Here is an 11173-nt window from a genome sequence, read left to right on the forward strand (position 1 = left end):
TGAGATGGGGCGATATAATGCTAAATATATATGTTTCCATTGTTTATTTTATTTAATATTTTAATTGTTTTTGTCCGTTTTTAGTCAAGATTTTTATACTACTAACGTTTTTGTGTGTCGTAGGTTCCGGGATTTGATCGTGATTAAAAAGGGCGAAAAACAAGGTAACACGAGCCGAAACGAAGATCCGGAACGCTTCAGGAAGGGTTAGAACAGAGAACCGGTCAGACCGGGCCGGTCTGACCGGCCCCCTTGGAAAAGCACGCCGCGCCGCGCAGAGGGGTACCCTATTTCCCGTCGCGCGGCGCCTAGGGGTAGCTGGATGGGCTTTTAATTCGTTTTTGCGTCTAGTCGGGCCTTGTTTTGGGTATTTAAACACCTTTAACTTAAACCTGACATAACCTGGAAATCCCTGGCTGAAATTAAGAGTTCTTGGAGCTATTTTACGAGTCTTGTGGTGATTTTGAAGGCAAGAGGACAGCCGGTGAAGAGCTACACGTTTACGTTTGAAGTTTTACGGGTTTTATCATCCTTAATTCTTCGTTCTTTAGATTTTCACCATGTTTTTATTATTATTTGTTTTGTTTGATTTAGACTTTAAGATGCTAGGCTAAATTCCATAAACTACCTAGGTCGTGATGAACCTTAGTTCGGTTTGATTTTATTTGGATTTCGTTTCGTTATGGATTTTGTGTTCTGAGTAAACGGTTGAGATTGATTTAATTGATGCGTGTGATTGCTTGATTTTGTTTGCTTGAATTTATTGTTTCACATTGCCCTTGTTGATTGTTTCATAGGATAGGGTTTTGTTAGGTCATTTACTGTGTGTTCTTGGCTAGTTTGTGATTAATATGCATTAAAATCATATAAACAATAAAATCAAGTAAATAGATAAAAGTGAACTGCCAGCCTAGAAAGCTATAAGGTGATAGGTTGTTGATAGATCTTTGCTTGTCGGGATTGCTAGATTTAGTTCTTGGTAAGGAGTCCGTCTAATATTGATTGTCAGCTTAGTCTATTAAGTTAATTGAGTCTGCTTTGTTATCTTTGAATTTCGCGCTGTAAGGTAGGTTTTCGTCATAAAAGATACTTAGACATAAGTGATTAAATAACCGTAAGGAAGTTTAATATAAAACTGGTGAGTCTTAAAACTTGTTAGAAATCCATAGGCGTCTTCTTGAAGTTCAAGGGTCCTGTTCGGGTTTTCTGTCACTACAAAAAAAGTGATTATTTGAGACTAAACTATTAGAGACTGATATAACAATCTCGTATACATAATATCCGAGACTGACTTATCAGTCACTAATAATATTTGGGACTGATTTTTATGTGACTAATTTTAGTGACTGATAATCAGCCGCTAATATTCTGACACCTTATTTGAGACTGAATTTCAGTCCTAAATATGTATACAAAATACAAGGTTTTTGAGGAAACTTACTAGCAACTGAATTTCAGTCCCTAATATGTAATGAAAAATGATGAAAATGTATAGCAATTGTTCTTCAATCTCCAACTTGGAATGAACATATTAGAGACTGAAAATCAGTTCTTATTTTTTGCAAAACAAACTTATTAGGGACTATATTCGGTCTTTTATGCCTTTTGTATATGAAAGGATCCAATATTGATTTTCAGTCTCTAAGTATTGGTTCAAATTATACATATAAAATAGTAATGGTGGGTGAAAGTCATATAAATGATTTTTTTCAAAACTGATATGTAGTCTCTAAAGCGTTTTGCAAATGAAATAAGTAGAGAATGATGCTCAGTCTTAGATAATCGACGCCAATTATATTGATTTAAGAAAATATATACGATACTGAAAATCAGTCATAACATGTCTGCATAATATAACGTTTTGGAGATAAATTTCAGTCCCAATTATGTCACCACTATAATGAAACTGACAAATGCATTGACGAATGATCTTCGGTCTCTGTTATGGACGAAACATTTTAACATTTTAGAGACTAAAAACCAGTTCCTTATAGTTCTAAAGTGGTTAAAATTAATCACTTTTGAGCACCTTTTGTATATTTCATTATATTTTAATGATCCCGTAATTCAATGAAAACCCAAAAAAATATAGAAAGTTTTGATTTGTAAATGACAATGTTGTAAGAGTCACTTGAGTAGTTGGTCCCCGGCCTCTTCTAAGGCGACATTCTTCAAGTCAGCCAAGTATAGTCAGTGGTGGTCAAAGTCGGGCAAAAGTTGGGCTAGGTGGCTCTGAGTCGGATATAGTACTTTTTTAATGTAAATTATGCTTATTTTGACATATATATAATTTTTGAAAATTATTTTTCTCTATATTTGTCATGTCTCAGTACTCCCCGAATCCCGAGTATTCCTGGTACTCCCAACTCCTAGTCTGTTGTCTTAGATCCGTCGTCTAGCGACTTTTGCAACCATAGGTAAATAGTAATAAACTTTTAATGTTTTGATGATATTTGATTTTGTAAATTAAAAGACCTTTAGCTTAGCAAATTAATTATTTATAAATTAATAATTTGTACCAAAAAAATCCACATGTTTTATTACCCTTTTGATATTTTTATAGAGAAATAAAGTGTATTGTATATTTTCTCTAATTTTATATGTAGATCTAGGCATTGTTACAGTTTCTCTTAAAATAATTAAATTCCCTCTCAATTTTTCAATTTCCCATCAAAAGTCTCCTCACTATGTGGAATTATCTCCTCTCTATCAAAAAATCCATGCTGCTTCGACTTCAGAGATTATTTTTCCATCTCCATGATGTACGGCTTTAATCTTCTTCTGTGGGCCTTCTCCGTGGTGGTGATGCTCTCTAGCAGTAAGCACAAGGTCAGGTATTATTATCTTATTATATTGGTTGGGAATAAATGTTTATAATTATTATATATTGGTTTATAATGAAATGTTTGAAGATGCACGCACAATAAGTGCTCGATGAAATGCTTCAACGAATGCGCACAACATATTTCTTACATAAAAGATTATCTTTTTCCCCGTCTATGTGGTTTTGTGTCGATTTGTTCTACATGTTTTTTAGATGGCTTTTAGTGAGTGAGAAAACTGATCGCTTTAGAATTTTATGTGCACAAGGTGTTTGTGAAATTGAATCAAATAACTTTTTTTTAAATGCAAGAATGTATTAATTAAAAAATATCATGTTTCTATGCTGTTTATTTTGTTAGCATATTCTTTTTGTGGTCTTATTTTTGTTCTTCCTTCAAATCGAGATACATTTATTTGTTTATTCGTTATATAAAAATAACTTTGATGCCTTGTGTAAATCCAACATGGTGCTTTTAGCGGCTCTAAGCTTGCAATTTATCTAGTTGGTTAATAAGGGAATCTTAAATAAATAGTTGTTATGTTTATGTCTTATGTTTATTAGCATCCTAAGGCAACTTTGTTCATGTTATACATATATTTGCTCTTGAATCACTAAATTATATTGTCCTATATGTTTGATGGTTTTTATTGGCCATGGTCGGGATTCATGTATGATTTGTGCTTTATTCACTTTCGTGTTGATTTCAAATGAGTTTTTTATGAAACAATTGTACATATTTTAGAAAATATTTTGATAGCGGGGGTTTTGTAACTTTACTAAAGATAATCACTCAAGTCTTTGTTTAATTGTGTATTTTCTGTTGAATAAATTTGCAACTTAAGTAAAATTATCAAAGATGAACATGAATATATCACTGTATGATTCATTTGGGTTTTGGTCTAATTGGGTTTTGCTTGGGATTTATTTTATGATGACGAGTCTTAAGTCTCGTGTAGTTTTTGTTTGCGGCTTAGTCGTTATTTGGATTTTATGTGATAATTAGTAGTTGATAACTGATAATCAACTTTTGCATCGGTCTAGTGAGTTATGTTTCATAATTCATATAATTGTTAAATAAGTTAAGTTATGTTTCGTTCTATATTTGTTATTATGCAACATCTCTATTAATGAGTTAGCTTTATTAGAATGAATTGCTATGGCAACAACTTGGTTACACAAGGCTCCAAGAGGGAGCCGAGAACAAGGCAATACCGCAAGTATATTATAAGAAATAAGGTTATTATGAGGGCAGCTGGCATCGTTAATGAATTTGGTTGCAATAACAAACATGCAGACATCAATATTCTTATTTCAAAGGTACTTAAAATATTTGATTTGATTACTTATATATATATATATATATATATATATATATAGTTTGGTTGGCTGGCGAGTATGGATGTGCAATCCCACTTAGTAACATCAGAGTGGTGGGGGCTAGTTGGTTATTTACTTAGTTTAGACATTAATATTTTGATCAGGTTTGATTTAATATCCATACAAACACATTAAAATCTTATAAATTATTTAAAGTAAAATTTTCTCATGTCCTGGTGGCTGGTGGGTCTCATAATTTAGTTTTGTTTTTGTATAGGATTAATTAGGTGGAAATTTTAGAGTACATTGATGATACACAGTCAAGAATGGAATTGGCTACCTGTAGACACACATACACCAAATGAAATGACTCCCTCGATATACACAAACACGCCCACATGCCGCAACGCTCCGGTACGAAACCTTGTTTATTTAAATGTATCTATAAACCAACTATACATATTCTATTCTTGTTCATTTTGTTTGCAGGTAATCTTTTCACTCTAGTAAACAAAGCGATGGCAACAGTAGATAAAGCTTGAGGTAGAGATGCACAAACTTGGATACAAGTAGATGCAGTTGAACCGTTTTTATCATGAGTAATGAAACAATAGTGACTACACAATCTAGGGTGTTAGTTAAGACATCTATTTCCTTCTTTTTTTTATCAAGTACTCTTGTAAACTTTAGAATTGATTGATTGTTATTAAAATAATACCAATTCTGAATATATTGAGATTTTGGAAAAGCAAGAAACTGATTCATGAATGATATTACTGTTGTTTAATGACTGGATTTTAATATTTATAGAACTATAATTTAGTTATATAACTATTAGTGATTGTGAATACATGTTTGGGGCCTGGATTGAATTGTATTGGTAATTGTTTCTCAGCTAGTAAAAGAAAAAAAATTGAAATTGAAACTACTATTAGATACTAAAAAATAGTCATTGAAGAAAAATATCAGGATTAGTTTAGAAGACTGATTTTCAGTCTCTAAAAGAAGTATATTAACAATGAAATCGAGCGGTTTTAGGGACTAATTCACAGTATTTAAAACATCTTGCTAGGAATCGTATTTAGAGGACTGATTTTAAGTCCCTAAAGTTGTATAATAGGGATTGATAAATCATACTATTCGGGACTGATTTGTAGTCACTGGAGAAAATATTGGGGACTGAAATGATGTGGTACCAAGAGACAAATTAAGGAATAAATTTTTATGTACCGGAGACTGACCATTAGTTCTTATTGGTGTCACACAATGGGGACTGATTTTCAGTTACTAATACCACTATCTAGGACTAGGAATAGGGGACTGACTAGGGACTAACAAAATCAGTCTCTGATGACAATCGGAGACTGATTTAGTAGTATCAGAGACTAATTTTTCAGTCTTAAACAACGGTCTTTTTTGTAGTGTGTCAAGGGTCTATTTTATGATCCTAGTTTCATAACTTGCGTTTTCCAATTAATTAATAACCGTAACTTTGAGGATTCGTGCCTGGGTAGTTATCTTTGTCATCTGAATTAATCTAAGTGTTTAATTGTTTATTAGTTTAAAATTAATTAGGGTTTAAGGTTTTTAATAATTAATTAATAAGTAATGATTATGTTTTATTATTATTATTATATAAATTAGGTTTTGTTTTTATTATTATATTATTTGTTTTATTATTAGTTTAATTAAAGTAATCATTAGTTAATTATTATTAAGTTTTAATTATTAGTATTAAATTCCCCCTTAAATATTATTAATAAATAGTCGTGTCTTGTATTTGAGTCTTGTTTGCTAATTTCGTAATTTAAGGAGTCTCGTGGGTTCGATATCCGGACTTACTTAGCTATACTAGAGTCGATCGGTTCACTTGCCGGTTAGTAGTTTAAGTTAAGTTTAAGGGTCTAGAGTATTACTTAGTGACTAGATTAGTATAATTTTAGTTAATAATTATTTGACTACTTTTAGCACACCATGGGGCATTGGATGAGAAATTGTCCAACCCATTTCAAGGATTTAAAGCAAAGATGGATGCGGGGCAAACCTCAGGTAAAACTTTCATGATCCACGTTGATCTTAATATTATTTCTTTTAACTCATATTTGCAATTTTTTGCATTAGTTCAAAAGAAGTAATCATTTCAAGAAAGGAGATATAAGTCTCTTCATGGGCAACGGAGAAAAGGTTGTCGAAGCCCGAGGAGACTACATTCTGAAGCTTCCAAATGGTTTGGAAGTCGTTTTGAATTACATTTTGTTTGCTCTTAGTTTGACTAGGAACATTATATCCGTTTCTCTTTTAAGACAATATGATTATGATTTGAAGTTTGTAGACAATGGTATTTGTGGTTTCATGAATGATATCTTTTATTTTAAAGTAATGCCGTCTAATAGCATTTATGAATTAGTTCATGATAACACATCCTTTAATAACACGTTGTACCAATCAAGCACCAAGAAACTCAAAATGGTTTTGAGTAAGATTTATCTTTCGCATTGTCGCCTTGGTCACATAAACAAAGATCGCATACATACACTTCAGAAGAATGGTCTTTTAAAATCAAATGACTATTCATTTGATAAGTTTTAATCTTGTTTACAAGGAAAGATGACCAAGGAACCATTTAGTGGAACTAATGAAAGGGAAAAAGACTTATTAGGTATCATACATTCGGATGTATGTGGTCCTTTTAAGGCAATGACAAGGAATGGTGAAAGATACTTCATTACCTTTATTGATGATTATAGTCGTTATGGATATGTGTACATGTTAAGACAAAAAGATGAAGCTTTTAAATTGTTCAAAGACTTCCAAAATGAAGTAGAATATCAACTCAATAACACCATCAAAGTACTTTGTTCGGATAGAGGAGGTGAATACCTTAGTGATGCTTTTCAAGATCATCTTAGGAGTCGTGGAATCATCTCACAACTCACTCCACCCGGAACACCATAACATAATGGTGTGTCCGAAAGGAGGAATCGAACTCTATTGGATATGATTCGATCTATGATGGCTAGAAGCACATTGCCTCTATCATTTTGGGGTTTCGCATTCCTCTCCGCAACCCGTATCCTAAATATGGCACCAACCACGAAAGTGAACAAGACACCTTTTGAAATAAGGCAGGGAAGGGTTCCATCATTATCATATTTAAAGGTATGGGGTTGTGAGGCTTATGTCAAACACAACACCCAAAACAAACTTGAAAGCCGATCCATTAAGTGTATCTTTGTAGGATATCCCAAAGACTCTATGGGATGTTATTTCTACAACCCAACCGAGCAAAAAGTGTTCATTGCTCGAAAGGCCGAGTTCTTGGAAACTAAGTTCCTTATGGAAGGAACTAGTAGATCGGTGGAACTCGAGGAGGACCGAGAACCACAAGTCGATACATGTTTGGTTGATACTAGCACTCAACAAGTGGGTGTTGAGAATGATCAAATGGTTGATCAAGACACACAAAACGTTCAAAAATCTGGTAGAATTAGTAATCCACCTGAAAGATATGAATTTTTCATGGATGGATGCTATGTGGTAGATTCGGATGAACCCACCACATACCATGATGCAATGTCACAATCCAATTGTGACAAATGGCTTGAAACTATGAGCGTTGAGATGCAATTCATGCATGACAACCAAGTATGAGATTTGGTTGTACCACCTCTTAACTCCAAACCGGTTGGAAGTAAGTGGGTTTTCAAGAAGAAAACCGATATGCATGGAAACTTGGATACTTATAAAGCAAGACTTGTAGCAAAAGGTTTTACTCAAACTCAAGGGGTTGATTACGATGAAACCTTTTCGCTAGTGGCAATGCTAAAGTCATTTAGGATATAATTTGCCATAGCCGCATATTATGACTATGAGATTTGGCAAATTGATGTCAAAACCACTTTTCTAAATGGACATCTTGAAGAAGATGACTATTTGATCCACAACATCCTAATAAAATATGGAAGTTAAAAAAATCAATCTATGGATTGAAAAAAGTATCTAGAAGTTGGAATCACCGTTTCAATGAAGAGGTCAAGAAATTGGGATTCATCAAAAACGCTGACGAGGCTTGTGTGTAAAAGAAAGCTAGTAAGAGCATCATTACTTTCTTAGTATTGTATCTTGATGACATACTATTGTTTGGAAATGACATTCCAACCATGGAAGGTGTAAAAGCCTAGCTTGGGAGTTGTTTTTCCATCAAGGATCTTTGTGAAGCCGCCTATATTTTTGGGAATAAAGATCTACAGGGATAGATCAAGGCGGTTGATAGGTTTAAACCAAAGTTCATACATTGGTAAATCTTGAAAAGGTTCAAGATGGAGAACTCTAAGAAAGGTTTGGTACCTACTCAAAGAGGAACGGTATTAAGTGCGACTCAATGTCCGGGCTCAAAGGATAAGCAAGAGAAAATGAAACGAATCCCATACGCATCGGCTATAGGATCCATTATGTATGCTATGATATGCACTAGACCGGATATATCATGCGGTTTGAGCATGACAAGTAGATACCAACAAAATCTGGGAAGTAGCTATTAGATGGCGGCTAAGAGTATATTGAAATAGCTTAGAAAGACTAGGATATGTTTCTAATATATGGTTCCGGTGAAGAGGAACTCGTTGTGAAGGGCTACACGGATACAAGTTTCCAAACTGATCGAGATGATTCTCGATAACATTCGGGATATGTTTTCGTTATGAATGGTGGGGCAGTCTCTTGGAAGAGCGCAAAACAAGTTGTGGTAGCATTGTCCACCACTGAATCTGAATATATCGCCACCTCATTGGCAGCTCAAGAAGCTGCGGGGATAAGGAAATTCATTGCCAACCTAGGGGTAGTCAGTACCATTCAGGACCCTCTAGAGATCTTTTGTGGCATTGAGGGTGCGATTGCTCAAATCAAGGAACCCCGTGCACATCAAAAGACAAGGCACATTGAGGGGAGATTCAACTACATAAGGGATGAAGTTGAAAAAGGAAAGATACGTATTCGCAAAGTTCACACTGATCAAAACATTGCGGATCCATTCACAAAGCTCCTTGAAAGGCCAAAGCATGAGTGTCATACTTGTGCCTCAGATGATATTCTTGTGATTGGATTTGATCTATTTTGTATTTGGATATCGGAACAATTGTTATTTTGACTCATTCATATGATTATGAATTTTGAGTTATGTTCCATTTTAGCATGTTTTAATCCGTGAATAAGTTAATTATTCTAAATTTCCGTAGTCGTTCATATTTTTGGGAACAAATATGAAGGTAAGACTATTATGAACTTGGATTGGTAGATATTCATAAGGTATGAATATAGAGCAAGGGTTTGTTGCCAAGGTTTATAGATATTTATGGGATGTAAATATTGGACTGACCCACCCTCAAATATTACTAAATGGAATCTTTGTGATTGATCATAAGTAAATTTGAGTAAAGGAGAATATCGTAGTATCCACCGACCTGAGATACACATTGGGTCTTGATATTCACCGAATATTACACTTTGACACGGTTCTTCGCTGCACTGAAACATGACAGTACATAATGATAAGCTGAAGTGTAGTACTAGGTGATTGTGAGAGACGTATGTAGTCAAAAGGGGATTTGTCCCTCTTATTCGGTGTCACACCCTCAAAATCCACTAACGGAGTTTTACCGTCAGAGGGTGTGAACTAACAGGATCGGAATCATTAATTATAATCAAACACCATAAATAAAGTTTTCAAACCACGAAAACATTTAAGTTTAAATGTGTGCGGAAGCGTAAATTCATAAACCAAGTGTTGAGTCACGCAGGACGACTTAAAACCCAATTAATAACAGTTTAAAAACAAGTTTGCAAAAAGATAGTGTTCTATGAAATGCATGTTCCTATACCACGCGCCCGCCTCGGCTACATGAGAATAACATACTAAAAGTGTCAACACGGGGTTGGTGAGTTCACAAGTTTATATAAATAAAGCGTTTGCGTTTGCGTTTACGTTTTGCGTTTGCGTTTAGGTTTTGCGTTTGTGTTACCAGATAATGTTAAATCAATTATATATCCATAGGTAGCTAACCTATAAAACAAGTATTACTAAGTGTTCGACACCGAAGCTGCCTGTTTATCAATTGCCTTGCCACCATGTCTACCACGACCATGGAAAATGTGTTAGCCAAGATTACACCCACTCGACCTCCAGTCGAGTTTAGAGTTGGGTGGGGTTTGTCAAACCCAATAGTACTACTTGATCGACATGGATACCATTCTCATTGATCCCATGTCCTAAGAAGTGAATCTCGCGAAGCCAAAATTCTCATTTCGAGAGTTTAGCGTATAGTTGTTCCTTCTTTAGCAATTTCAGGATTAACCTCAAGTGTTCTTTATGGTCGGTCTTGTTCTTGGAGTAAACGAGGATATCATCAATGAAAACAATCACAAACTTGTCGAGGTACGCCTTGCATACTCTGTTCATGAGATCCATAAATACAGCTGGTGCGTTGGTTAAGCCAAAAGGCATAACCGAAAATTCATAGTGATCGTACCGAGTTCTGAAAGCCGTCTTTGAAATGTCTTCTTCGCGCACTCTTAATTGATGGTAACCAGATCTCAGATCGATCTTCGAGTAGTAACTCGATCCTTGAAGCCGGTCTAACAGATCATCAATTCGGGGTAAGGGATAACGGTTCTTGATCGTCACCTTGTTAAGCTCTCGGTAGTCGATGCACATGCGGAAAGTCCTGTCCTTCTTTCGGACAAATAAGACAGGGGCTCCCCATGGTGATGAGCTAGGTCGGATGAAACCTTTATCCAACAAGTCTTATAGTTGAGTGGACAACTCCTGAAGCTCCGCCGGTGCGAGCCGATACGGGGCTCGTGCTATGGGTGCAGCACCGGGGGCTAATTCGATTTGGAAGTCGACTTGTCAAATAGGTGGAAATCCAGGCAAATCCTCCGGGATGACTTCTGGAAAATCTCGCACAATCGGTATGTCTTCGATTCGCTTCTCCTCCGCGGGTTTCTCGACAATATGAGCTAAAATCGCCAGATGAC

This window comes from Bidens hawaiensis, unplaced genomic scaffold (assembly GCF_021521415.1).
Source record: "Bidens hawaiensis isolate Kalapana, Puna unplaced genomic scaffold, B.hawaiensis_p1.1 tig00023398_1, whole genome shotgun sequence".
NCBI lineage: Eukaryota > Viridiplantae > Streptophyta > Magnoliopsida > Asterales > Asteraceae > Bidens > Bidens hawaiensis.